The following is a 27,030-nucleotide window of genomic DNA, read 5'->3' as shown; positions in this document are numbered from 1 at the left end:
TAGCCCATTTCCCTTAATCAGATTGACAGAATTACAGGTTGACATTATTGTGAAATTTTGTGATGTATCATGTTAACTGTGCCAGTTTGATTAGCCTTGATTGACAGCTTGTACCTGAACAGAAAGTGGAATACCTCAAAAATATAAAGCCAGTGGATCCTGTATGATTTTCTCAGCAAACAAAATCTCTAGCATTTAATTTTTAACTAATTAATAATTTCTTCCTCACCTCTATTACAAATTCATTTATTTCATCCTCATCTTGAGGCTGAAGCCAGAGAAAAATAAATCCAGGCCACAATGATAAAATCAACGTTTTACTTTCTGACATCTTGAATATATTAAGGACAGTCTGCTTGTTTAATGTGGCCCTGGCCTGCATTACCACCAGAGAAAGCAGATTCACCTCAAACTTGATACTCCTACATGAAGTCCGGGCTGAGATATAAGGCCTTTAAAAACATGATATAGAAAGTTAGGCATGGGCACCTATCTGTGTTATCACCACACCTCAATAATGCTTCTCTCTTAACAGCATCTTCATCTGTTATCTAAACAGAAGCTGATATACTTTTAAACTCTAGAACTGGAAGCTAGACTGCCTAGTAAATTAAGCATGGGGTTGTACTTTCCCCTCAGGCTCCAAAGGGTGAATTGAACCTACAATTCAAAATGGAATGAGATTGGTAGTTTCCATTCTCCTTACAGAGTAAAGCCATTCATATTGCAAAGCCTAGATATACCAAGAGGTACACCGAGATACTACTTGTAGATTCCACTTGCCATCTGGCTCATAAAACTAGTCATAAAAAGTGGGGCAAGATCCAAGCAGCCCCTTCTAATCCGGAATCTGCTTTACTTCATTCTCTGTATATCTTTAGAAACCTATGACAATTATGCTGCCAGTTTAAACTTACTGTATTACACAAAGGGATTATGCAGATGCTGCCGAGTTCTATTCTCTGGTGCCTGGAGTAGAAATCTCAAGTTCCCACAAAATCATTCTCTGAGCTCTGTGGCAAACCAGATTCTGGGCAAAGCATCCAGTTATGGAAGAAAGCAAACTACCTTTAAAAAATTCAACATGCAATTTTTAAAAATTCTTTTTCTTTTTAGTGTGGATGCTAGAGCAAGAAAGTTATTGTTATTATTCTTGCTTCCTGGACTAACAACCAGTTGATTATACAATTGACAGGAAGGAAATACAACTGCTGAGATGCACTGGGGCATATTTTGTTAACTCACCCACACAGCTGCCTGCTGGCATTAAGCACATGTCCATTTATTCACACATATATTTGAATTTAATAAATATGCTATTCATCCCATAAAGTGTATACTTTCACAGAAGAAAAACACTCTTAGCCCCTCTTTCTCGAAGATTCTATATGCTGCAGGCTGCTCACTCCCTAGTTTTGCTGTATTTCCTAGGGGTAATAACCCCTGTTTGGGATATTTCCTCTCCACTTCAATTCCAGACCCAAACAAGTAAAATACAATCCTGGAATGAAAAGCATGCTCATATCTCTAGTGTCTATTTTCTAGAGTTTTGGTTTATATTGATAACCTGAACTGTGAATATTACATAAACCTTCAGGCTAATAGTGGACAGTCTTGGCAGGTAACATGAATCCACGCAATTTTAAAAGCTGCGATAGATCTATTTAATGCTTTATAATAAAAATACTAAACATATATTGAGTCTATCATTTTCCTGATGGAACTGGCCATGAAACATGCAGCTCCCAAACGGATGTAGAAAAAAGGCTTCTAACTCCACCTCTCTAAAAAGATGGTCAGAAGTACAAAAGACAACATCCATGGGGAAACTGAAGCCTGAGATGGGCTTATCAGACAGGAATTTCTTGGTAGTGACAGCAGTTTGATGGGAAATATCACCAGGCTAAAAAGAAACAGCCAATTTCTGGGGTAAATACAAGAAAACTTTTTTTTTTTTTTTTTTTTTTTTTAAAGACAAAGTCTCACTCTGCCGCCCAGTCTGGAGCGCAGTGGTGTGTTCTCAGCTCACTGTAACCCCGCCTCCTGGGCTCAAGTGATTCTCCTGCCTCAGCCTCCTGAGTAGCTGGAACTACAGGCGTGCACCACCATGCCCGGCTAATTTTTGTATTTTTAGTAGAGATGGGATTTCACTATGTTGGCCAGGCTGATCTCAAACTATTGACCTCAGGCCATCTGCCCACCTCAGCCTCCCAAAATACTGGATTACAGGCATGAGCCACCGTGCCTGGCCAAGGATAGATTATTAAACCTATCTTTCAGGTTTCAAAAGGGGCAGGGTGTCATCACCATGTTTTGGCAGGGCTGGAGAAGATACCAAGTTTTATATCTGTGTGTGACATATATACCACATGCACACGCGCACGCACACACATACATATATAAGAGCATCATCATGGTCAAATACAGAGGCTCTGTAATCAGAATGCCTGTATTCAATTCTGACTCTAAAACTTACGAGACACATGCTTTCAGAGAAACACTCCTCTGGCACCCCACTTTCTCATCTGCAAAACGGCAATGATAAAAATGCATGCCTCATGGATTGTAAGGATAAAGTACAGTAATCTGTGTGAGTACTTATCACAGTACTTGGCATCTCCAACATAAAAAAATGTTACGTATCACTATTTCTCTCCTTAAGTGACTTGGGAAACACATAGTTACACTTTATGAATGGTATTCTAATTTTATAAAATTGTTTTATTTCTTCTATTCACTCAATAAACACTGACCACCTTCTATATGCCAGGCACTGTGCTGATTGGCATCTCATGATTGAGCACTCCCCAAGGTTGGTTCCTTCTAGACTCAGGTTCCATAATAATTTTAAATGTGTACAATTGATTTTTTACATATTTTGTTTTTTGTGTGTATATACATGTGCATGATTATACTGAAGTATGATATGCATGCAGAAAAGCAAACATAATAAGCAGATAGTCTGATGTATTTTATAAAATGTACACACATGTAACCAACAAGTAGCCCCCAAAACTCTTCCCCCGCATTCTCCGTGACCAAATGTAAACTCTCTCCTGACTTCTAACATCATGGTTTAGCTTTGTTTATTTTTGCTTTATATAAAATGAATAGTACAATATGACTCTTTAGCCTCTGGGTACTTTCACCCAACATCATGTTTAGGACTCAGCCATATCAATGCATGTGGTTGTATAGAATGGATTTTTGAAGTAGAACTGCCATATTAATAATTTCCATATAACCATCTGTGACCAATCTGGTCCAGCCTGGGGAACACGCTCGTCCATTCCAAAGTTCATAACCGAGACAAGATGAGGGCAAATAGCTTTGTGAGACTATGAAATATGAAAGTCTTGGAAAAGACAGATGCTCAAAGAAAGTCTGGTCTTAATTAACACATACTGAGGGTACACAGAGGATGTATGAAAAATGCACAAGGGCCAAAGCAGATGAGAAGACAATGTAGAGTGTTGATAAAGAACACAGACCACGAACTGGCTATTAAGAGCTGAGACTCCTGGACTTGGCAGACCTGGCCCTCCCACATCGACCCATGCCAAACTGTATAGCTATCTAACCTCTCTAAATCAGTTTCCTCTTCTGGGCTGACATCCATTTCATAGAAAGTTTGCAATGCAAAATTTGGAAATGATTGCAAAGTCATTTGCATATAAATAGTAATCAATAAATAGTAGATAGTGCAACTAAGAGATATGGTTGGTCTGCTTATAAAACTGATTTTGAGGGAAGAAAAAACTGCATACACAAAGTTACTTGAAAACATAATAAAAACAGAGATACAGACCAATGGAACAGAACAGAGCCCTCAGAAATAATACCACACATCTACAGCCATCTGATCTTTGACAAACCTGACAAAAACAAGAAATGGGGAAAGGATTCCCTATTTAATAAATGGTGCTGGGAAAATTGGTTAGCCATAAGTAGAAAGCTGAAACTGGATCCTTTCCTTACTCCTTATACGAAAATTAATTCAAGATGGATTAGAGACTTAAATGTTAGACCTAAAATCATAAAAACCCTAGAGGAAAACCTAGGTAATACCATTCAGGACATAGGCATGGGCAAGGACTTCATGTCTAAAACACCAAAAGCCATGGCAACAAAAGCCAAAATTGACAAATGGGATCTAATTAAACTAAAGAGCTTCTGCGCAGCAAAAGAAACTACCATCAGAGTGAACAGGCAACCTACAGAATGGGAGAAAATTTTTGCAATCTACTCATCTGACAAAGGGCTAATATCCAGAACCTACAAAGAACTCAAACAAATTTACAAGAAAAAAACAAACAACCCCATCAAAAAATGGGCAAAGGATATGAACAGACATTTCTCAAAAGAAGACATTCATACAGCCAACAGACACATGAAAAAATGCTCATCATCACTGGCCATCAGAGAAATGCAAATCAAAATCACAATGAGATACCATCTCACACCAGTTAGAATGGCAATCATTAAAAAATTAGGAAACAACAGGTTCCGGAGAGGATGTAGAGAAATAGGAACACTTTTACACTGTTGGTGGGACTGTAAACTAGTTCAACCATTATGGAAAACAGTGTGGCGATTCCTCAAGGATCTAGAACTAGAAATACCATTTGACCCAGCCCTCCCATTACTGGGTATATACCCAAAGGATTATAAATCATGTTGCTATAAAGACACATGCACACGTATGTTTATTGCGGCACTATTCACAATAGCAAAGACTTGGAATCAACCCAAATGTCCATCAGTGACAGACTGAATTAAGAAAATGTGGCACATATACACCATGGAATACTATGCAGCCATAAAAAAACGATGAGTTCGTATCCTTTGTAGGGACATGGATGCAGCTGGAAACCATCATTGTCAGCAAACTATCGCAAGAATAGAAAACCAAACACCGCATGTTCTTGCTCTTAGGTGGGAATTGAACAATGAAAACACTTGGACACAGGAAGGGGAACATCACACACCGGGTCCTATTGTGGGGTGGAGGGAGGGATAGCATTAGGAGATATACCTAATTTAAATTACGAGTTAATGGGTGCAGCACACCAACATGGCACATGTATACATATGTAACAAACCTGCACGTTGTGCACATGTGCCCTAGAACTTAAAGTATATATATATATAAAAAAAGAAAAAAAACACAGGTAATACATTTTAAAATGGAAAAAAAAAAGAAAACATAATAAAACAATAAGTTGACAAGTACAAAAAAAAAAAAAACACAAAATGCCAGTTTGGTGGAATGTACATGCACTAGATTCCAGAAACCCTGCGTTCTAGTCTGTTTCCACCTTAACTAGTTCTTCAACCCTGCTCTAGTTTGTATTTGGTCTCATTATCCATTTCTCATATAGAAAAGGAATTATTAGTTCTAAATTCTAAACCCTTCTCCAAACTGTAACAGGAAACCAGATTAAGGGTATTCTGATGAGTCCTGGCCTTAAAGCATGATGTAGATACAGTATTGGACTTGCACCAAGTAGTGGGAGAGGGATTCAGGTGGAGGGAATAGGGTAAGTAAATATGGAGAGAATTAGTAAGTTAACTCGGAAGCAATGAGGTAAGTAAACAAGGAGGGCACGGGGTAGGTAACAGCAGTCACATGTAGTCAGCCAGGCAGTCTGTCCGTGTGTGTGCCCTGTTGGTTAGCCTCTCTTTCTCGCTTCCTGCTCAGTTGCTCACACATCCTCCTTCCCAGGACCTACACGCCTCACCTCCTCCGACTGTGGGATTTGTAATCACAGAAAAGTCTGTAGACTAATCCGTGGGAACTCCAGAGCCATTTGCAGCTGCTCTAAATTGCTCCATTAAAAAATTCTTAGTGCAATCTACATTGTAAAACTTCATGTTTAACAACAAAATGAGCTTGCAGCAAGATGCCCATACAATAAAAACACAGCAAGCTTCGCAGCATTTCCAAGAGATATGGTTATTCCAAAACCATTTTCACATCACGTTTTTTCTCCCACAAATAACTCCAAAAGGGAAAAGTTTCTTTCTATATTCCTGTATTTTATTTTTAAATTTACAAATTGTATTTCTAGGCTTTTGTTATCTAAAGATAAACATCCTATCTGCAGATTAGATTTTTCCTGAGCATTGCTAGCCATGCATCTTCTGGATGACTCCAGGGATAACCACCCTTCTCTGCTCAGGAAGTAGCCCGACTCCCACTTAGGAAATGATTTTACGGAAACCACGGCTGCTGTTTTACCATGGAGAAATATCATATTTTCACTGCATCAAAGGGATATTCCTTTGTTTCTTTTTCTATCTTCTTCACAGTGGGAAAAGTAGTGATTTCAGAAACCGCATTGTCAGAGCAAGTCAATCCTCTAACTAGAGTGGAGAAGGCTATAAGAAAGTAGTGCACTTAGAAACTACCTAATAAAAAAAACTAAGAAGAAAGTCAAATTTTGATTTTAAAAGAAGTGCCAAGAAAAGCCCTCACATTCATGCTATTATCACTTATAATAGCACGAAAGAAACAACACTAGAGAGGAGATGGCAGAGTCACTCATTCAAGCCGATATTCAGTAACCCCACAAGGAGACAACTACCCGCATTCAATAAGCACAGGTATTTAGAAACTAAGAGTCCTTTCAATAGAAAGCATCTGGGGGCATGAACACAGTACAATGCCATTATCTGTTTATCTGTCTCCTGGAATTTTTTAAAACAACGATCATTACTATCTCTGTATCCACAGATAGTTGGTAGAACGAATAAAGGAATGAATAAAAGCACTGTCCACACAATGCGATAAAACTTTCTAGAAGGTAATTAAGTTAAAGAAACTCTACAAAGTATGAGATATAATTATATGAAATTCTATTGAGGAAATACAGTAGTAAAAATACTGATTTATGTAGGACCTGTGAAAGAAGTAGAAAGAGCCCTGGACTCAGGAGGCTGGGGTGAGCCCTGCTATAGCCATTTAACTGGCTACCTAATCTTTGGAACTCAACTCATTGATTGTATTTCAGGCATATACCAGGCATTAAAAGCACAACAGAGAAGATACAAGTCATGGTCCCTGCCTTCAAGTGTCTCATCAGCCTGGGGAGGGGAGACAAACTAACAAAGACACCCCATGAAGCAGTGTAAGGGGTGCTATGACAAGGTTAAGGGTAGGATAGGATGGGATGGGGAAGGTTACAAGGCACCACCGGTGCTCCTGGCAAAGTGCAACAAATTCAGTCACAACTAGGAGGAAGGCGGGAGGAGTTGAAAGAGTGGCATACATAAAGGTTTCAATTCTATTTGGACTCCTTAAAAAGTGAGGTAGATTTAGGCTTCTCAACAAGAGGGAGCAAGGGTGGGGGAATGGGCAGTAATCCAGGCAGGAGGCACTGCAGGTACAAACGTCTCAAGACAGAGAAAGAGAAGCGGTGGATCTGTAAGAGGAGGATGTCACAGGGTTGTGAGAGAGACAAGGTTACAGAAGGAGGCAGAATCTTTTTTCTTGTCTAATATATTATGTTTTTATTGTGGTAAGTCCATTTAACCTAAGACCTAGTTCCTTCACTAACCTGTAAGTGTGGAACACATGTTTGAGAGGAATTGAGTGTAACAGCATCCCTGGGCCTCATTGTTGTTGACTGTTGGCCCCATCTGCCATTCCAGAGATGGGTCATTGAGTTTATATGGTCAAGATGAAATGGAAGGAGAAAATATTTTACTCAATAACTACGGAGTATGCCATATATTCTCCAGGTCATCTTAAATGCACAATAAATTAATCCTAATTCTTAACCAAATGATGGTCACTAATGTTCCCATTTGATTAGCAATCAGAAAGGTCATTTTCCCATCCATGTGTAAAGAAGTGGGAACTCATGGAGGGAACCAAGTCTCTGACTATGGCGGCTCTGACTCCCATTCATTTGTTTTCATTCCTCATGCCATTTGAGTACAACTTCTGATAATCAGATCCTTAAGTTGCTCTGAGTGCCAAATGGATATTTTATTTAAAGTATGTTCTCATTTTCCATATGACTATGCTAGGAATGGAAACATGAGTGCTCCATAAGCCCCTTAATTAATCTTGGAGAATAAATGTGCATGAGAGCCACTTAGGAAGTCATATATTTTCCATCTCCTTGGACGTTTCCAAAGTGCACACTAGCATAGTGGTTACAGCGTGGGCTCTATAGCTCACATCTGACCTCTGTGAGTGCAGGACTGCAGGCGGGGTACTTCACCTCTGTAAGGGTTCGCTTCATCATCTGCAAAATGAAGGAGCTCATAACTACTACAGGCAGACGTTGAGAAGATTATATATATAGATAAATATGAAATATGTAGACCAGTGACAGGTACATAGAAAGTACACATAAACAATACATATTATGCAATGTGAATTTGCTTTTTCCTTAAGAAACAGTTCCTTTCTTTCTCATTATTTGGAGAATAAAATCATTTTTAAGGTAATATGAGTTGTAATTTGACTACTATCTAATAATAAACAGTGCATGTAAGTGGCAGATTTGTGGCTTCAAATCAAGCATCTATACATAGAGACTTGTCATTTCTATTAGTATCATACTCATACTGACCTGCATTTACAGCTTCCTACCCATACTGGCACACACTACTCATATCTGTGTAATGCATTTCTGTGATTGCTTCTACATACAAATTCTTTGAAATTCCGGAGTTTGCAGAAATTATATAGAGTTAAGAATCTTAAAAGAAAATAAAGCTTTTTTTAAAATTAATTTATTATTATTATACTTTAAGTTGTAGGGTACATGTGCATAACATGCAGGTTTGTTACATATGTATACTTGTGCCATATTGGTGTGCTGCACCCATCAACTTGTCATTTACATCAGGTATAACTCCCAATGCAATCCCTCCCCCCTCCCCCCTCCCCATAAAGAAAATAAAGCACTGTTTCTATGAAGAAACAACAGCTCTTATGTCATTTGAAGTATGACCCCAAAATACAGCCAAACATGAGGGTATGTGAGGTATCCAGGGGACAGAGAAGTACATTTCCCCTAATATTGTGGTTTCTTCCTCTAATATCTTTTGGCTGTACTTTGGGATGAGGACAGCATGTGTAAGAATTGTTTTATTTTTAATACTACACTTCATTCTGAAAAAGATTTAAATAAGTTTACAAAGATGCAAACAATATAGCATGATACAATAATTAAACTACAAATAAAACACATGAAGAAAGGAGAAAAAGGATGGTGAATTAAGAAGAAGATAAAGTATTAAATAGTAATGTGCACACTAAGAAATCTTCTGAACGTGATAGGAGGAGGTCACAACTCTGATCCTCACAGGGTTTGCAGCATCCATGATTTAGAGACACACTAGTTACGAGATGCCTGACTATTCCTTTATAGGACCACAGAGGAACCTTTTCCACAGGTCCTCACAGAAAGGAAATCTGATATGTGATGCTCACAACAACTTTCTTACGGTAAGCACAATGATTAGTGGTTTTCTTCCTTTCTTTCTATTTTGTCTGTTTCCCCTAAATACTAAGTCTGATGCCACAACACAATTCAACCTGAGAAATTCTCTAATGGACCAAAATGATACAGTCTAGTATGAGGCTTTCCAATAGCTTGTGAAGAGTCATCTGTAGAAGAATAGATAGTGACAAGGAAATATGCCTTTCTGAAGGCAAGAAAATGTGGTCAGATGATGCCTATGCCTCTGTGAGACTTGTTGAAGTGTCATTTGTGTGTATGTTTGTGTATGTGCTTTATATTCTAGAAACATAAATTGATAGTGATAGCACTTCAGTAAGTTTCAGTGACCTCAATCAAGTTAAAGAAAGAAGGATAACCCAAATACTCAAAGACTGTTAATAATGCCTGTATCACAGAAACTCTGCCTTTCTTTATGGATCCACAGAAAAATGTAATGCTAAGCCAAACACTACTACCTGCCGGTAACAATGGCAATTCACTATAATGAAATGAACAGCAGAATAGTAATCCTGGGCCCTAAATGACCTTACTCTGTGACCATGGGCATGTCATTTATCCTCCCTGGCTCTCTATTTAATCACATGTAAAGTGTGAACGATGGACCAGTCATAGCATTCAGCAATTATGGAACAAGCCTTTGTTGGATACATAGAATCAGTAATATCCATCAGCATCCCTTCTCTGCACAATGTGCTCATAATAGACCATGGGGCAGAGTCACATATGGACAGCTGATGAGTAATTTTCAAGTTTCTTAAATCTCTCGTTTTTCTAGGGGAATCTCAAGAATGGAATGAGCAATAATAGAAGTCAAAGGAACAGGGTTAGGCTTCTGTAGTCTTTGAATCAAAGCATCCACTTTAAAATGGACTTTAAAATATTTAGGAAGGGATTCTCATGATGAGACAGTACAAATCAGAGCCGTCTGCATATGTGATGGTGTTATCCATTCAGATGGGCTGAAATAATAGTCATGAATCTCAGTTTCCCATCCCCCAGCTGCAGTCCCACCAGCCTATCCCCTATTCAGTCCCGCTCCAGGCTAGCAGTCGAGCAGACTAGTTAAAAGACAATTAGTCCAATTTCACATTCTCTAGCAGCCGAAAAATTTCATGTTATTTCAGTCACAGTGGATGGATGCCAAGTTCACTGGAAGCAGCCCGGCTGATTTATCCAGTCCATTTTAATACTTTAGAAATACTGTTAAAACATGGCTGTCCTAATTACGCAGGGATCAACGCACAGTGTCCCTCTCACCCAGGATTCTCCCAGAAGGGCTGCAATCAGCTGCATTCCCTTTAATTTCACCATGCAATTCCAACTAATTTCATCCTAGTACAGTGCTGTCAGACAACTCCCATGCCTCTGCGGTTTTAATCGATTAGCTCAATGTCTCTATAATGCATCACCAGCTGCCAGGCACAGAACTGGACGCTTTGCAAGCATTTCAGCTAAAAGACAGTTTAATTACTACACCAGCATCTCAAAGGCATAGGCACAAAGCCTTGGAATCAAATTATTAAAATATTTGGTGTCAACAAGCCACTTTATAACTGAACAAACAATGACAATCCAAAAGATGAAAATAAGGAGAAAGTCAGTTTTTAAATTGTGAGTAAGCTTTTCATGGACTCTAATATATTCAAGCAAATAGACTGGCTTCAGCATTACTGCTTCTCTAAGGCCATTGTGTTCTTGGCCATTCTTCTGTGGCATATACGGCTATTGGGGACACTTGACAGACTTAGAATATTATCCTTCAATGGAACAGAAAAGACTGAGGTACCCAGCATTAGCAAAAAAAGTAGAGTAAGTTACAGGTTTGATTACCCCGTACTCACAAACAACTGGCCTCTTGTTCATATATTCTGTAACCGTCAAAGTTTGCACAAGTAAAATTAAAGTACCTGTGGTCAACACATACTACTAGATAAATAAATGTAATATTCAAGCCAGAGAACTTTTAAAATACATTGAAGTTAATCAGTTTATTATGACATGTTTTTTACCCAGTCTGGGCAACAAACCAGGAAAATTGTGAAAAGAAGAAAAAATTCTTAGTCCTGACTTAATGATATGTACAGAATTGTGCCAAAATAAGCAAAGAAAAACAATTTTTTTTGAGGCAGAATCTCATTCTATAGCACGGCTGGAGTGCAGTGGCGCAATCTCGGCTCACTGCAACCTCTGCCTTCCCGGTTCAAGCAATTCTCCTGCCTCAGCCTCCCAAGTAGCTGGGACTACAGACATGCACCACCACGCCCGGCTAATTTTTGTATTTTTAGTAGAGATGAGTTTTTGCCATGTTGCCCACGCTGGTCTCAAACTCCTGACCTCAAGCTATCCTCCTGCCTCATCCTCCCAAAGTGCTGGGATTACAGGCGTGAGCCACCATGCCCAGCCTGAAAAAAATGTTTAAAATATCTATTTCTAAATCATCTGTCACAAAACATTCTAAAGATGACAGTCAATAAATTTCCTAAGGCCATCAGGAAATCTAAGAAACCTATCATCTCCAGATCCCATGACAAGATGTCGAGTGAAGGTCTTTGCTTTGTTTGCTATCTTTCCTTAAAAAGGTCCTACATAGTGTAGAAAAAAGGCACTGACTACAAAACAAATGGTTCCCAGAAAACCCTCAGACAAACGTATTCAGTTTCACTGTCATAAAGAGAGGAGAGCATCATATGAACTCTTATCTCCTTAGTATCAGAGGCAAAAATCCAGTTACATACAAAAGTCAGTAACTTGTTTCAACAAGAATTTGGTATATATAAGGAGTAATGGTTTTACATTAAGTTTTGGTATTTTACTTTCACTTCTTGTAAATTCCTTCTGATTATAATTGCTAACTGGGTGACATACTAATGATGAGCTATGATGGGCAGAGTATCTCCCGGCATAATTCACTGAACTTGAGTGGTGACTCACCCATAACCACCCATGTAAAGAAGGGAACTAGCTACGTTACCAATAGTTACCTTTTGAGTTTAATTTGAAGCAGTAGAATATCCTTTTTGTACTTTCTGAGAAGTTACCTGTTTTCTACTTCTTCCTTTCTTGACAACATATTATTGGCCCAGTGGGAACACCCTCTGTAGTTCCTTAACGCTTTCAAAATGTTTCCATCTGTGTTATGTAATCCACACAATGTGCCATCAGAGTCAGTAAAGCAGCCTTTACTATTTCTATTTCATAGATAAGCAAACAGAGACTCAGGGAACTTCACTGACTTTTCCAGTGTCTCATAGATAGTGGCAAAACCGTGGTCAAAACTCAGGTTTACCGATGCTCGTCATCTGCTTTTTCCTCAGTATTGGCATGGTTCTTAATCTTGGAGTCAACTGTAACAAACAACCTTTCTTTCATTTTACAATATTTATGCTTAAATCTTAAACATATATAGTTAAAATCAATTTTGCAATTATTTTAACACACCTATTTTTCTGAACATTACTTTTTTCCAAGTTTCTTATAAGTTGGGTGGCCATACAATTTATCACCCAAAAGGAGACCCTTGAGTGTAAAGGGGGTATGTTAATCACCACACTGGAATAAATGGGTGGAAACAGGTACTGATCCCGGGACAGGTACCCACTACCAAGGAAGCTATTCAGAGATGAGCTTCTTGTGTGCTGAGACTCTCAGCCAGAACTCAAGAACTACAAGGTAACAGGCCACGCCCATTCAGCATACATGCTTGCCTATACACAGTGTTAGGCTGCAGGGTTCCCACATTTGTTTTAAATTCATTGTCATTAAAGCATATCAGCTGCCATTATTCATTTGCAATCTATCTTTGGGTCTCACAGACACTTCAATTTGGGTTCCTCACTCTAATTATTAGCTTTTAAACTGATTTTTTTGCAGTTCAAAAAGAGTTAAATACTGGCAATTTTGTGTGATTCAACCTGCTATTTTGAGCATTTCTAATATTTCATTCAAGGGTAGAATACTTTGTATTCTGATATTATATAATGCAAGATCCCAACTATTTTTCTGAACTCTTCCTTTCCCCCAATGTTTTCTTGATTGCCCATGTGCTCAGAATTACGCTAAAAAGCTCTCTACCCCCGTGCTTTTCAAATTCCAGGGTGAAAAGGTGATATGAATCACCTGAACATCTCGTTAAATTGCAGAATCTGATTCAGTATGTCTAAGATGCTGCATGTCTAACAAGCTCCCAGGTAACATCAATGAGGTTGATTCACGGACCACACTTTGAGGAACAAGGCTCTACACAGTATTGTTCTGGCAGAGAAAAGTTGTATTGGCAGCTTCATTAGTGATTAGCTGATGACTCTAGGCAAGTTAGTCAAATCCTTCCAACCTCTGTGTCCATCTACCTAAAGTGACACCTATCTCATAGGATTCTTTTTAGGATGAAATAAGTTCAAAATGATTAGCATGGTGCCTGGTACATTATTAAATGAAATAGTCGTTATTATTATTATTACCTTTAACAAACACAAAGCAAAGAGGAGCTCTGCCCTAGGAGCTATGGCTTATCCAGAGATTTCTAAGAATGGTCCCGGAACCACCAGCATCAAATATCCTAAGAACTTGTTAGAAATGTAAATTCTCAGGCCAAAACCAGACCTACTGAATCAGCAACCCTGAGGGTGGGGCCCAGAAATCTGTGTTTAATAAGCTCTCCAGGTGATTCTGAATAACACTGAAGTTTGAGAACCACTAGTACTTTTACATAGGAATAAGCTTTTTAACTTAGAAATATTTACAGCAGAGTTATTTCATGGGTTTGACCTCATTTAACTGTGATGTTTGTGATTCTTTTCATGTCTATTATTATGCTGTTCTTCAAGAGAAAATCTTCGTGTCCTTTCTGCTCATGCAAATTATATACATACATTAAAATTTTACGTAGAGCTTCTTAACATTTTTTAAGATAAAAGCATTTACTTCAAAATGTGGTATGATATATTTGAGTTGAATATTACTGAAGTTAGAATGCTTTAATTTAAAATCTGTTTACTTTCCTTTTTTTGTCAGTCATGCTTTAGAGATATGCTCGATCTTTAAGTACTGTAATTAGAAAGTTAGTACCATTTATTCACACCAGATTGTAAAATGAAGAAGAGCTACAAGAATTGTTAGAGTAGTGGTTTTTATATCCTCAAAATGATTTTCATATATTTGTTGTATCTTTCACATCATTCTTTTTTTTTCCCCTTATTCTTCTTGAGATACTTTTTTTTTTACTTGGCTTCTAGGACTCTGAAATCTTCCTATTGTCCTATCAAGTCATTGGCTGGATCTTCTCAAAGTTCTCATCATTTTCTGATCTATAAATATTGGCAGGTCCTAGAGATCCTTTCCCAAAACTCTTCCTTCTCTAGACACTTACCTGTAGGTGACATCACGTAGCCCTTTGACTGTAAATGCCAGATACATACTCATAACTCTGAAATGTATACTTCCAGTCTGAACCTCCAATCTTACTATAGACTCACATCCCATTGTATTGACTTGACATCTCCTTAAAGTTAACTTGTGCAGAGTTGAACTCCAGATTCTCTCCATTCCAAACTCGTGTCTTTCCCAAGGACTTCACAATAGCTCAGGAAAAAGCTTTGTAAACAGCCTTGTCTTTCTTTCGTCTCTCTCAAATGCACATCCAATTAACAGATTATGCTGAGTTTAGCCTACAAAATATATCCTGAATTTCATTCCTTCTCGCCCCCTTCACCACACTTTAGTGTACAACACCCTTCTCTCTCACCCAAACCTCTGCAACAGCCTTCTGAACTAGTCTCCCTGCCTCCACTTTAACCTTTCCTAGTATACTTTCTACACAGGAACTAGCATAATATTTTTATCACTCAGACCAGGTCTGTACCCCTCCTGAACCCTCCCAACATCCTCCCTTCCCTCTTAGAAAATCCAAAGCCTCTGTCTGGTCCCGGCTACCACTCCAAACTCACCCCTTTCTCATTCTGCTCCAGCAATTCCAACCTCCTTTCCTTTCCCAGATTCCATCAAGCCTACTCCCATGAGGGCTCTGCATATGGCCCCTCTGTGGCCTCTTCTCAGGGATCTGTATCACTTGCTCTATCACCTCATTGAGGTTCCTGCTTAAATGTTGCCTCTCAGAGAAGCTAAACATTTGGCATCCCATCAAAAATGTCATCCCCTATTGTACTTTACTCCTTTTATCCAGCCCCTTATATTTTTAAAGCACTGTTACTAATATCACATATGTATTTGTTGATGTTCTTCTCTGGCAGAAGGTAAGTTCCGTGAAAGCAGGGTTTTGTTTGGTTCATTTGCCTGTTCCAAGTACCCAGCATACAGTAGGCACTAAATGAGTACTTGATAATTCTGAAAAATAAATAATTGAAACTCAGATACAGTGAACTGCATATGGTAGCCAGTTAATCAGTGCCAGAGCTGGGACTAGAAAGATTTCTTGCTTGTCAACACCCATGCATCCCCCATTTGACCACACTGCCTCCACACTTTGGCACATCCACTGGGAATCAAGCAACTCTTTAAAATAGAAATAAGGGTCTTTCTTTTGTTAATGGCTATTTTTATGTCTCTGGATTTTCTTTGTAAAAGAAAAATACTTGGAACACTATCTAAAATATCATCCCCTATTACTCTCTGTCACCCAATTCTGCTTGATTTTTCTTTGTAGCATTTATCATGGCATTATACGTGCATCTGTCTATTTCTCTCTCTGCTAGGATGTAAGCTCTGGTGGGGGTATGGCTTTGTTATGTTTACATAGTAGGCACTCTATGAGTGTTTCGTGAGTGAATCAACAAATCAAGAAATTTTACAGTCTACCAATCATTCTCTCAGAAAGCCAGAATTCTACCTTAGAAGAAACAAAATTTTCTATGAGAAGAGTATTTATATGTTTACAGACATTCTGCTGTCATAGTATCATTTATCTTAAAGCATGAGAAAATAATCATTATAATTTCTGTTTGTAATAATTTATAAATTACCTTCTATATGCCAAGTATGATATGTTCATTATCTTTGATCCTCACAATAATCCTGTGAAATAATTACCATTATTATATTCACTTTACAGATGAAGGAATTAAATGAAGCTCAGGAAAAAAAAAAGAAGTAACTTGTTTAGGATCTCAGAGTTAGGAAGTGGTAAACTTGAGATTTATCCTAGAATCAACACTTTTATGGCTTTCAAATTCATGAGTTTTCAAAAAAAAAAAATTAGTTCCTTAAAACTGGGACACCATTATTAAAAATAAATATTATTATTCATAATGGAGAGATGGGAGGACTATAACAAATGGGGGGTTTTGCATTTCCTTCTGGTATGGCAGAAGGTTACCAATTTCAGATAAGATCTGTAAGAGATACTACGCAAACCTTGCAGATAGCCACGGTGAACAAAGAGTAATTCCTTCCTTCTAATTACTGTGTTAACTGCATTCATTCCCATCCTCTCTATTTCTGTGTTCTCCTGGTAAGTACATTTAACACTTTACAAGTCACAGAAATAGTATATTCACAGCTCTTTATCAACTATCTCAGGTCAAATTAACCCTACTTTCCATGTAGAAATGACTAACATAACCTAAGATCTAATGATGATGTAGCCATCCACACCAAGTGTATAGCTGCTGCCTACTGTTGCAGACACAGTTCACCTGAGAACAGAAAGCATGAAACTGTAAGTATCAATATGAAGTAACCCAGTAGGGTGAAATCAAGGTAGGTACCTTTGGTGTTTTCATAGGAAACTAAGTACTGGGAATCTGAGAATAACTTTATTGTGTGCTCTCATACCAAAAAGTTACAGAGTATATATTTATTATATCTAAGGAGTCACATATAGCTGTGTGGCTTTGATTTCTTAAAAATTAGGTTTGTGAAATTACGTTTTGAAAAGACTTGGCCTTTGTTGAAACAGATCAAATAGTCAGATTATACTAATTTATTACGACTATGTACTTAAATTCTGCCATCAAAGCCAAACTGAAAAAGCAAAAAAGAAAGGAAGGAAAACAACCAGGAATATTGTCAATTGAGTCAGAATACTGTGAGTAGACAGGTCCTTTAAACATGAATTCCATCCTGGATGAATCTATTATGGATTTGACTTCACAAGGAAGCAAAATTACTTAATTCATTATCAACCTACCCTGATTTAGATCTATGCATGTGAAAATCTCTGTTACTAATTTTAATTGCACTATTCCCTCTCTACAGGGTACTGTTAAATTGGTTTGGTGAAATAGTAGTGAATCACATCAAAGTGGTGGGCTACATTTTATAATATATCTAAATAACTATCCCATTTTCCCAGCATGTTGCCATGCATTTTAAGTATTAATATTATGACTCCAGTTTAGAAGAATGTAGCCTTTTCCTTTAAAATAAATTTTCCTGCTCTTTTAGCACTGTTAAAATTGGGCTGGATTTTAAGTGGCTAACGAGTAATAAAAGAGCAATATCTGCTGCAGGGAACCACAAAAAACATGCTGGCGGGCACATAAAATATGTTCATGCAAGTCACTTGCAGATACATCATTCTGATACAGTAATGGTTTTTCCAAACTAAGTGGGCTCCCTTTTGTAGCTATACTTTATTATCTGGATTCTTATTTTCTCTCTTACCCTTGGATCTTTAAAGAGAAGCATTTTTTCTCACATGCACATTTGTAAATTCAGAGAAGCAGAAAGGGTCAAGAGAAAAGCAGCAAACTCGTGATTCAGATTTGAGAACTTGCACAGGCACTGCCACTGTCGTGCGTCTACGACCTAAATTCTGTGCACTGTTTTAGCTTCCCCAACTAATGAAATGATAAAAGATCCTTGAACTTTTCTTACATGAAAATGTAGCCCTTTAAAAAAGTTGCTGGAGTCCTGGCATCTGTTTCCCTATGGGGAGGCATTGTGGTCAAAGGAAGATGCTTAGGCGTGAAAAGCAGAAGGTCTAAATTCCAGAACCTGCCTAAACTCTAAACTCATTTCCTGGTCAGCTGGGAGAACACTTCCTCAGAGTATGGTGTTTAGCTATATCATTTATGCAACTGAGATGACTCTGAGTTTTATAAAGTTTGCTCTTGGATCAGCTTAGGTAATGCTTTAAGTCAAGACTAAAAGGAGGCTAGTTATGAAGTGAGAGGAATAATGCATATGAGAAGGGATGGGTCTGAACTGAGGCAGAGTCTATGGAAACAGTGGGTAGGGCCATTGTAAAGATAGTTAGGACCTGGAAGCCAGCTAGATATGGGAGACCAGAGAAAAGGGGAGCGACATTAGGATGGCATGCAGTTAACTGATGGTAGTATTAATAGGAAAGGAGATACAGGCTAGAAAAGAGCATATTCGCGGACATGGTTACCTTGAGATGTCTGGTGTTAAATACAATTTAGTCTAATGCTGTCTCCTTACATATTCTAAGTCCAGCCTAAATGTTTCTCCATACATAGAGAACTGTAACTGTGTCAACAGACTGTAACCTACTCTTGTACCAATCACTGTGTTTTGGCCAAAGGCGGCCAACTGTTCAAACCATATTCAAATAAGGCAAACACTGAGCTGTAACCAATCCTGCTGTTTCTGTACCACACTTGCATTTTTTGTGTGTCACTTTCTTTTTTTCTGTCCATAAATCCTCTCTGACCATGCCACAGTATAGTGTCTCTCCAAACCTATTCTGATTTGGGGAAAGGGGGCTGTCCGATTTGCAAATCATTCTGTTAATTGGTCTGACACTTTAACATCATAAAGCTACAGGGAAAGAGTTAGGAAATTGGGGTCTAGAATTTAGATGAGAAACCAGTACAATCAACCAGATTTGGGAGTCACTATTTCATTGAAAGTTTTTTTGTTGGACAGTCATTCATTCAGCAACCACTGAGTGACTGCTTACCACGTGCCACACACTTATTCCAGTCCTAGAGATACAACAAAACAAGTACCCCTTATCCAGAGATTAAAGCCAAATCTATCATTTTTAATGAGTTTATTCTACATACCAGCACTATGCAAAGTACTTTAAAAAATCACATAATTCTCTAGGTTGTTCAAGATGGAATAAATATTATAGCTTCCAATTTATAGATAAGAAAATGGGGCCTCTGAAATTTTAAATAACTTTCCCCAAGTCATAGAGCCTATAAGAAGAAGAGTCAGGATTCAAACCTAGGTTTTATTCCACTTCTAAAACTTTCAACTCCTACCCTGTGTGGAGTGAGAACACAAGAGACCTATAGAGAAAGGTTGAGAGAGGCCCCTGTTTAAGGGCGGGGCCAGCAGAGGATGAGCTCATAACCAACGTAAGGAAGAAAGTGCCAAGAGATTTAAAAGAGAGGAGATTTGCACCAGAAATCAGTGGGAGATAGTGAGTCTGGGGAAGAGCGGGGGATTCAGGGGACAGTCAAAGGCTGCCAGAGGAGTCAAGCCACACACTGTGCAGACCAGCCACTGGAGTTAGAGATCAGAAAGTCAACGGCACAAACACAGGGACCGTCAGAGCCCAGGACTGAGGAAAGATCCACAGGTGGCAACAGCAATTGAAAGAATATACCAACTAATTTAATTAGAGAGAAAGTGGGAAGTAAAGTGGAAATGCTGGGCCAAAGTAAGGGGAGGAATTAGTCAAGATGACAGTTTAGCTGACATAATTCTGCTTTGTAAAATTGTAAAGAGATTTCAGATTCTTTTTTAAGCAAAACTGTCAGTATCACCACCCTTTGGTAGAGTTTTGCTTCTCCCAAAGTAACTGCTTTGGAGGAAGACTATTCACTCCTTGTAACGTGTTGTCGACCAGAATTCCAGTGATATTTTGATGAAACAAAGTAAATGCTTGTAAAATTAGGCTGGGAGTGGTGACTCACATCTGTAATCCCAGCACTTTGGGAGGCTGAGGCAGCTGGATCACTTGAGATCAGGAGTTCAAGACCAGCCTGGCCAACATGGTGAAACCCTGTCTCTACTAAAAATACAGAATCTAGCCGGGCGTGGTGGTGTATGCCTGTAGTCCCAGTCACTCAGGAGGCAGGAGGCTGAGGGAGGAGAATCGCTTGAATCTGGGAGGCAGAGCCAAGATCATGCTACTATACACCAGCCTAAGTGACAGAGTGAGACTCTGTCTCAAAAAAAAAAAAAAAAAAATTAAATGTAGTAAACATTCATTTCTCATCTGGCCCTTCTAAGAGATACTTAAGATCATGACTCTGATTCAGAAACTAAATCTGTAGCCAAACCTAGTAGTTTAGACAAAGGTCATGAACATCACCCTGCTATAATTACGGGTACTATGATCAAGGAGGTGGTGTTCTTTGTGGAAGAAATGTACAGCAACTGAGTCTTTAAGAAAAGACTGCTGAATATTATATTAAAATCATGTGAACAATTCAAACCATGATTTGCCTAAGATGCTGAGCAAAACAGGATTGAGAAACATGATTTCTGGCAGGAGAAAACAGATTACAAGTGCTACACAAGGAGGCTGGCCCTAAGCCTGGAATTTGATGAGCACTTGAAGGCATCACCTTGATCTTCATCAGCTTATTCATTGTTGTTGAAAATTTACAGTCACTTAATTTATCCATGTTTTGGAAAAAAGAAAAAACAGAACAACATCATAGTAATAACAATCAGCTTGATCTTTTTTTTTTTTCTGCTTTCTCTTTGAAAAAGTCATTAAGGATCATTCAAGAGCCCATCCTTTATTTCAGATTACATTAATAACGAATATAACTAATTTAATTTTATAAATACCTTGTCAAACAATATTGTCCCCCCAAATGGATATATTACAGTACATGCCAGAACAGAGGAAGGTGAGAGAGAAAGCGCTAATTTAATTATGCTAATACTGCTCCAGTAAGTGTGGAACCAGATGGTACAGCAAACAAACCAGGGAGGAATTTTTTTAAATTAGATATTTTTTAATAAATATTTGTGCTACAAATCTCTACATTATTAGCACTGGTGGAATTATCATCCTTTTTTAGGCATGTTATCTACAAGGCTGTTGGGAAGCTTCTCTTGGGGCTCAGAAAACCACACCCAAATGAAAGCTTCAGAAGCAAAGGACTCTTTCTGACCTCCTGCTCTCTCGTCTCTGGCCTCTCCTTCTCCCCCACGGCTAGGAGCAGAAATCAGAATCCTCCTTCCCCAAGGTGAGTCACGGAAACCAGAACCCCCTTTCCCTGAAGCCAGCCATGAGACCTAAATACTACTCTCTTTCCCTCTACCTTTCTGTGTGAAAACTGGCCATAAAGAAATTCTCTGACCTACCCTGTTTGATTATAGGACTTAAGACCCTCATTCCAAACAGAGTCCTGCCTTATACCCAGGAGGAAGAAATGCTGCACGGAAAGGCCAAGAAGAATCGGAACAGAGAGGCCTTGCAGGGTCCCTCCACTCAGTCTATGAGCCTTAGATCAGACCCTTTTTACCCAGTCATATTTCTATATGACTATCCATACTTCTTTGTTGAACCTAAGCACACAAACAGATGGTTTCTCTGTATTTTGGGGTCTTCATTCTAAAGGTTCCCAGTCATTTAAACTATGATCAAATAAATTTATATGCTTGTTATCCTATTAATCTTCCTTTTCTCAGTTGATTTTCAAACAGTCGGAGGGTGAAGGGGAGGCTTTCCTTTCACCCCTACACTTAGGGGGCATTTGGTATTTCCAGTGATCCCTATCTTCTGCCTGCCATCCATCCAGAAAGGTGTCCACTTCTCAAACTGGCTGACCTGAGATATCTGCAGACAGGACATTGTCCATTCCAGGGTGGCCTGTCGAATAAACTCATGGTTGTGATATGTGCTTAACAGGCTAAAGCCACAAAGTTATTTTAAAAAACAAAAAAGAAAACCAAAGGTGGTTTTTAATTATGATCTTCCAAGGGGGAGAACATGTAATCTAGTCACCTTATCAATGGTCCTCATTCTTGTTCTGGTGAATTCTAAAAACCTATGTAATTAAGCTTTTTAAATACCACAGCAGAATTTTGAAGTAGGCAATCCATTCCATGTCTCCCTTTTCCACTTAATGCTTTCTTCTTCCCTCTCTCCCTCTCTCTCACAAACACACACGCACACACACACCCCTTTATAACTCTTGAGTGCCTTATTCATACTATGCTGTTAATAACTATAAATATCACCATCAGGTGGAATTTATCTTTTCCTCTTCTGTTCTCTCAGAGTATTTTGTGGAAGTCCTTTGTGGCACATGGTGTTGGGGTGCCTTTGTATCACCCCTTCCTTTTATAGGGTCACTCATTCCCCAGCTGCTATAAGTGTGGCTGCCAACTGTTTACAGCTGTCTCCTTCTTTCAAGAACTACTCTTAGCCTCTGGGAGCCAAGTCTTCTGGAAATGTCTGGGAGGTTATACTAGGAAGGAGAGGGTGGTAGGGGAATAAGTCAATGACGGACTTATCTGGGGTATAAAAGGCCAGCCGCTTTCCTCAACTCCATGGAGAGTTTCTGCTCCAGAGCTCCCCATGGGATCAGACCGAGGCTGTCCTTCCCCTGCCCTGTCCTGTGTCCCTTAGTCTCTCACAGGTTTCACTTGAGAGCACTCCCTCACTACCACACCTGCCCAAGAATCCCATCTTAGGCTCTGCTTACAGAGAATCAGACCCCAAGACACCTCTGTTAAAGCATAGGTACTTGTCACTCTGTGATTTGCATAGCTCTGTAAATCACTGGTTGAAAGAGAATTTCAGTTTATCCTTGCCCTCCCTCCCTCCCCACGCCCCCCTCTCTGCTTCCCCATTAGGACATTTGGGATTTTAACTGGTATTAATGCCTTAAGATAAAGTCATGAAAATATGAATAAAGCTTTTTGGCATTGGCAGCCATTGTTTTGTATATTGGAAGCCATCTGAAGTCATGCTGGTGAGCTGGTACCTCTTTGCCTTAATTCATTCCTAACACCCTGACTTGTATTCTCATTTTCTCATTGTTTCCCTAAATAATTATTTGAGCCAAGAACCTAAAACTACTAAATAGTATAAGTCGATAATTATTAACCCCTCAAAGTCAAGTCACTTTATTTGCACGTTTCCTTATCTAAATGCTTATGTTTAGTTCCTGCTCAAAGGAGCGTGTGATTAACAGAGTGGTTCACAGTGGTTCAAGACCTATTCTGACCCGAGTTCAAATCCCAGCTCTGCCACTTACTAAATCTGGGTGTTGGGAAAGATAAGTATATAGATCCATCTTTATCTTCTCCATGCTTCTGCTTTGTCATCTATAAAATGAGGAAGACAACAAGGTACCAACTTAGGAGGGTGTTGTGTGGATTAAACTTTAATATGGTAAAGGGTTTTCATTAAAGCCTGACACAGGGTAAGTATTTAACAGATTTTAGCTATTTTTATTTTGAAATTTCTCAACACACTTTATGATACAATATTTTAGATAAAATAAGCCACTGTTTCCTAGGCGACTATGTATCAAGGTCCTACTAAGCATTTCTAAGCCTTGCCTGGAAATAGGGGAAACAAATGGAAGAGAGGATGCACTAGATCGCAGCTTTACCAGCAATACTTCAAGAAAGCATTAGTCTGTCATGACCTTTCACTTTAAGGGAGTCAGTAATGACAGCTGGCACAGAAGATGTGAATTAGAGAGGCAAAAAAGCCCTTTCCAGGACTGCCTTCCTCCTCTGTCTCTCTCAGAAAAGCAACGAGGGCAAAGACACAGAGAAAATATTACAATAGGGAATATCAACATCCTCCTTCAGCTTAAACATGTACAAATGAGCTTTCAATTTTCCAGTATCCATGACCTAGACTGGCATGGAAAAAACAGAAACATCTTCTCCAAGTTCCTAAGCTCCTTAGGAACTTAGGTACAGGCTACATCAAGTATATTTGGGCATCATTCTCACAGTGTCCAATAAGTGATAGGCATATCATAGTGGACTGATAAGTTCCTCACGGAGTGACATGAAGCAAATCTGCACACCAGTAGAAGAGGAGTTATATTTGAATGCAAAAAAAGATACAATAAAGGAGAAACAAAGAAATCCATAGCAAATAAACATCAAAGACAAGGCCAATTATATGGCAATGAAGACGACATGAACCATGAGAAACCACAGAATAAAGGGTCCTGCCACCTCAAAGGCTTGATAATTTTACATAATTATGTCTTACTATATTAGTTTTATTTACAAAATCTTCTATGTAGAGATAGCATCTCATAAATTTATAAAGGAAGGAGTCAAAAAGTTTAAGCTGGGGAAGAGATCATGCAGGTCTGTATCCATTAAGAGAGAAAGCAGCCAGTGAGAAGAGCAGGCGCCAAGACTTGAGATCAAAAACGCAGCAGAAATGCTGTCCTGGGACTGGGCATCCTTGTCCAATGGACAAGAGAAGGGGCTTTAATGACAAGGTCACTGGGAGGTTAAATCACCTGGGGCCAAATTCACATAAGACATACACCTCTTTGGGAAAGTCACCTATCACAAGGCATTCTGAAACTTAGCAGCTGAAAAAAAATCAAGAAGAATATACTAATTATGCTTTTAATTTTTATGTCATCCTTAGGCATACAGTAGGAGACAAAATGCAACTTGTTGAATGGACAAGTAGATGCCAAATTCTTCACAACTCTGAGAGGAACTAGAATGAGAATGACTGGCTCTTGACTATGTAGGAGTAGAGTGGCCAAGACTCACTTCATCCCAGTATGTGCCAATAGCACTCCTCTGCATGCCCATTGCTGGGCTGCATGTTTTGTCAGATTAAAACAAATTACACGTGCAGATCCCCACCTCAGGAAATCTGTAATACAGTTTAAGGTGGTTACAATCTAGTCAGTGATTTAAATATAAAAAGATAATATTTTAAATTGTTTCAACCTTAAATTCTTTTGAAAATTTTTATTTAGTGAGACAAGCTCCAGAAAAATGTGTCAATAAATTCTATTCTACCTTCATGAAGAAGAACATTGGCTTATATTATAAAAGCATATAGAGGAAAAAAGCTTAATTTCATGGTTGAGATTTCATAAGCATTTGGAGTGACTACAAAGTCTTTCAATTCATGCAAACACAGCTCCTCCCTGTTCTTAATTCTCTATTCTACATTTTGATGAGATGACAGAAAGGACACCAGATGTCTACAGTCCTCTCATAAGTCAAGATCCTTAAATGCTGGTGCTGCTACCTCAGCAGCATTAAATTTCAAAAATCTTCTATCTGTGTATATTCACTAATATATTCTCATTTGTACGTTTATGTAGTAAAATTCACACCATAAAATATATAGAAAGTACAATGAGCTGGAAGCAATATCTTCTAGTATTCTTAATACCCCAGGAATAGCCTGACCTTGATATGCCCAGCTTCCCCAAAGTCTTAAAATTATACAATGTGAATTGTGGCATTTAATTTATTTTATTCTATATGCTTTAAAATGCAACCATTGATTTTTAAAAGCCTTTGGGCAATATACAATAGCAGATTTCATAAACTACAGGGTAAAAATGACAAAGCCATAATAACAAATGTCAAACTGGCAATTACCCATCCCAAACAATTCTTTGCCTTGCTAAGTCAGATATTCCAAATGTGTCTCTTTTGGATAGAAAATGAGAGAGAATTTTTTAAAGCAGCAACTTTCCTAACAGTCCTCTGCATTCAGACCTTTGATATTTATCTCTAAAGCTGATCAATAAGAGCTGTTGACAATACCCAGGACAGGAATGCAAATATCTGTAGTGGCTAGAGAACTAAGGGTCTTTAACATACAAGATTCTATTAACAGTGTTCTATAAAAATATTTGAGATTTCCTTGGGGAGTCTTTAACAAGCTCATCAGACGGAGAGATAAAGGGTCTAGACCTATACTGGCCGTGCATTAGCTGAATGACCTTGATCAAATCACTCTCTATGAGCCTCAGTTTTCTTATCTCATCTGTAAAATGAGGTGATTGAACCAAGTGTACATAAGGAATATAGTAAAGTATCAGATACAGTAGGCAATAATTAAATTGTATTTAATTTTTAAATATTGCTTTTACTTCATCTGTGTAATTTCCTGAAGCAGTAAAATGGCAACCATATCTGAAATGGCATAATCATCTTTGGCTCAGAGGTGAAGATTCTCATTGATGGGTTATGGTGTGAGACTTGGAACCTACAGATGAGTTCTCTCTTCAGTCTGAATTATTATATTTTAGTCTCCTACAAAAAGGATAATTTTGGCTTAGCAATTGATATTTTTCTCAGGTATTCAAAGCTGTTGAAATGGTCCTGGGGGCGGTGGTCCACAAATTAAAACATATCCTTTCACTGCTATCATATATAAAAAGGAAGGAAATTGTGCATTTAACTCATCCTGTACATTGTTTTAGCCAGTTAGGCCTCTTTAATTTCAGATTAAGTTAAAAGTGAGCTTCAAGAATGGGAAATGCAATGACTTCCCCAAAGAACATCACACTTTTATAACAATTCCTCAATGTTAGCGTCTGAAGCACAAAATTTATCTTAGAGTATAGTCTAAATAAATGTGTGCGTATATGTATTTATATATTTTTATTTATATTACATATTATAAGTATATAAA

At 38.4% G+C, this 27,030-nt stretch overlaps 1 protein-coding gene across 15 annotated transcripts in view; it reads right to left on the bottom strand.

Annotated features, from left to right (window-relative positions):
* NPAS3 (neuronal PAS domain protein 3) overlaps positions 1 to 27,030 on the bottom strand; it is an 878,459-nt gene that overhangs the window by 526,759 nt on the left and 324,670 nt on the right. The window lies entirely within an intron of this gene.

The sequence above is a fragment of the Macaca fascicularis genome, chromosome 7 (assembly GCF_037993035.2).
Source record: "Macaca fascicularis isolate 582-1 chromosome 7, T2T-MFA8v1.1".
Taxonomy (NCBI): domain Eukaryota; kingdom Metazoa; phylum Chordata; class Mammalia; order Primates; family Cercopithecidae; genus Macaca; species Macaca fascicularis.
The sequence above is the reverse complement of the archived record's forward strand: the minus strand, read 5'-3'. Positions and strand labels throughout refer to the sequence as shown.